The sequence below is a fragment of the Canis lupus genome, chromosome X, assembly GCF_048164855.1.
Source record: "Canis lupus baileyi chromosome X, mCanLup2.hap1, whole genome shotgun sequence".
Taxonomy (NCBI): Eukaryota; Metazoa; Chordata; class Mammalia; order Carnivora; family Canidae; genus Canis; species Canis lupus.
Window position 1 is genome coordinate 706,228 of NC_132876.1, and position 3,679 is coordinate 709,906.

General features: G+C 46.3%; 1 pseudogene; it reads right to left on the reverse strand.

Moving 5' to 3' along the window:
* Positions 1–418: 418 nt before the first annotated feature.
* On the reverse strand, positions 419–2,229 carry LOC140627254 (small nuclear ribonucleoprotein-associated protein B'-like; annotated as a pseudogene).
* Between the last annotated feature and the right edge of the window lie 1,450 nt (positions 2,230–3,679).

The following is a 3,679-nucleotide window of genomic DNA, read 5'->3' on the forward strand; positions in this document are numbered from 1 at the left end:
CCTTTGGAGAAATGTCCATGCATATCCTTTGCCTATTTTGATTTGTCTTTATTTAAGCCCAGGTGGAGCCCAAAGCAGGGCTTGAATTCATGACCCTGAGATCAAGACCTGAGCTGAAATAGAGTCAGATGCTTAGCCGACTGAACCACCCAGGCGGCCCCCTTTGCCCATTTCTTGAATTGAGTAATCTTCTTTCACTTTTATTTTGGTATGATTAACAGATAAAAGCGTTGCATATATTTAGGTTGTACAATGTCATGTTTTCTTTTAAGGTGTTATAATTTGAGGATTTAGTTTTTACATTTACATTATTCTGAATACTTTATTATAGACTAGTTTTACAGGCCACAAGGAAGTAAAAGGACTACATACAGCCTCACAGGAAACAGGCAGGGTGCTGAGGAGGGCTAAGATGAGTCTAGGGCCTTAATGGGTGTATTCCAGGAGGAGGGGGCCCTGCAAGGGAAACCAGACCATCCTTAGAGACTCTGAGAACAAGGGCACAACAAATAAACAGGTCTGGGGCACCCGGGTGGTCCAGAGGTGGAGCGTCTGCCTTCGGTTCAGGGCGTGATCCTGGGGTCCCGGGATCGAGTCCTGCATCGAGTTCCCCACAGGGAGCCTGCTTCTCCCTCTGCCTCTGCCTCTCTCTGTGTGTCTCTCATAAATTAAATAAATAAATAAATAAATAAATAAATAAATAAATAAATAAATAAATAAAATCTTAAAAACAAAGAAACAAACAGGTCTGTGGCTACAAGGACCAGCGTGGGTGGGGGGGGGAGGATCAGGCCTCGTCATGTGTCTGTGGAGCTACTTCCATAACTCTGCTGAAGGGTCGAAGAAGGCCTCGCATCCCTGGGGGAGGGGGCATGTCCATTGGAGTTACCCATCCAGGGGGGGATCCCCACTGTGGGCCCATGGGAGCCTCATGCCAGGTGGTGGGCCCATCATGCCTGGAGGGGTTGTCCTCAGCCCATGGGCGGGGGAAGGCCCCCACAGCCAGGTGGATACTGGGTTTGGGGCCCTTGCAATACTGGCCGTGGCAGCAGCTGCAGTGGCTGCGACATTCTCTTCATCGTGTGGCCATCACGTGTTGGGATGGCCCACTAACCCTCAGCCTGGCAGACTGGCCCAGCAAGTTTTGCAGGAGCCTGGGGCGTTGGAACAGGGATTTTTGTGCCAGGAGCTGTCCCAATCCCCGGGCTCCCGGCAGCTCGAGCAAGTGGCACTCCGGCCATGCCAGGACCTTTGGGAGAAGATCCCTCTACTGCCATTGAGGCTGGGTTCCCCCTGCAGGCAGTACCAGATCCAGGACTCACTTCTCTGCTCTTGCTGCTTGGTTTGAGTTCTTCGGCGAGGCCTCCCTGAACTCCTCGCAGTCACAGAGGAGCAAATTCACAGGCTTGTTGAAGGCCTCGAAGGCGCTAATGAAAAGATGCACCCCATCCTGTAGGGGACACGCTGCAGCGTCTTGCTGCTCTTGCCCACAGTCACGGGGGTGGCTCTGATGCCTCCAATTCCCGCTGGGTTCCTGGGTTCCCCTCAGCGCAGCCCGCTTCTTGCCACCACCTCCAGATGCATGGCCACAGATGAAGTGGGACGGGGTACAGGCTACTTTCCACCCCGGTGCCAGGCTCTTGAGTTCACCTGAGGACTTAAGATATGAGTGGACTCTGTGTGTGGTGAGAACACTTAAAATCGATTCTTCCAGCAAATTCCAAGTATACAATTTTATTAACTATGGTCACCATGCTATACATTGGCTAATCTCTCATATGACTGCAATTTTGTGCCCGGTGACCAACTAATTTCCGCCACCCCCAGTCCCTGGCAACCAGCATCGTTCTTCTCTGGTTTTATGAGTTCAGCGTTTTCAGATTCCACATATAAATGAGATCGCGCCTCTTTGTCTTTGTGTGCAGGGCGTATTTCACTCGGCATACGGTTCTCCGGGTTCATCCAATCGTCACAAATGGCATTTATGACTAAATAAGATCCCATTGTATAATCACCACATTTTCCTTATCCGTTCACCAGTCAGTGGACACTTAGGTCTTGTTCCCATACCTTCTATTATTAATTATGCTGCAATAAACAGGGGAGTGCATATATGTCTTTGAGATCCTGACTTCATTTTCTATGGATATATACTCAAAAGGCGGGCTGCTGGATCATTCAGTAGCTCTATTTTTAATTTTTTTGAAGAATCTCCATACCGTTTTCCATGATGGCTAAACCAACTTCTATTCCCCAGTGTGCAAGTGTTCCCTTTATCTACAACCTCACCAACACTTGCTATCTCCTGCCTTTAAAAAAAAAAGATTTTAAAAAGCAAACTCTACACTCAACATGGGGTTCAGACTCATGACCCCAAGATCAAGAGTTGCACACTCCACCAGCTAAGCCAGCCAGGTGCCCCATCTCTTACCTTTTTACTAATAGCCTTCCTAACAAGTGTGATGTGATATTTTGTGGTTTTGGTTTGCATTTCCCAGCTCTTCATATACATATTGGCCATTTGTATGTCTTTTTTGGAAAAATATTTATTCAAGTCCTTTGCCCATTTTTAACAGGTTATTTGTTTTTGTTTTGTTTGTTCCTGTTGCATTTGTTCCTTATATATTCAGGACACTAATTTCTTTTTTTAAAGATTTTACTTATTTAATCATGAGAGAGAGAGAGAGAGACAGAGAGAGAACAGAGGCACAGAGACACAGGCAGAGGGAGAAGCAGGTTTTATGCAGGGAGCCCGACGTGGGACTCGATCCCGGGTCTCCAAGATCAGGCCCTGGGCTGAAGGTGGCGCTAAACCGCTGAGCCACCTGGGCTGCCCAGGACACTAACTTCTTATCAGATATATGATTTGCACATTTTCTCCCATTCTGTAGATTACATTTTTCTTTTCTTTTTTAAAAATATTCTATTTATTTATTCAGGAGAGACCCAGAGAGGCACAGGCACAGGCACAGGCAGAGAGAGATGCAGGCTCCCTGCGGGGAGCCGGATGCGGGTCTCAATCCCAGGTCCCCAGGATCACACCCTGGGCCAAAGGCAAATGCTCAACTGCTGAGCCACCCAGGCGTCCCTATATTTTTATTTTGTTGATGGTTGGCATTGCTGTATAGAAGCTTTTTAGTTTGATGTAGTCCCACTTGGTTTTTTTGCAGTTTTCTTGTGCTTTTGGTGTCATATCCAAAAAATCATTACCAAGACCAATATCAAGGAGTTTTTCCCTGTGTTTTCTTCTAGGAGTTCTGTGGTTTCAGTCTTATACTGAAGTCCTTACTCCATTTCAAGTTAATTTCCATGTATTGCGCAATACACGGGTCTGATTTCACTCTTTTGCATGTGGATATCCAGGCTTCCCAACACCATTCATCAAGAAGACTATCATTTCCGCATTGTGTGTTCTTGGTGCTCTTGCCAAAGATTAGTTGACCATGTATGTGCAGGTTTATTCCCGGGTTCTTTATTCTAGTCTGTTGGTGTATGTGTCTGTTTTTATGCCAAAACACCACCATGCTTTGATTCCTGTAGTTTTGTGATATCATTTGAACAAAGCCTCCAGCATTGTTCCTTGATTGCTTTGGCTATTTGGGATCTTTAGGATATATTATTCTATTTCTATTTCTGTGAAAAATGCTACTAGGATTTTGATGGGGATTGCATTGAATCT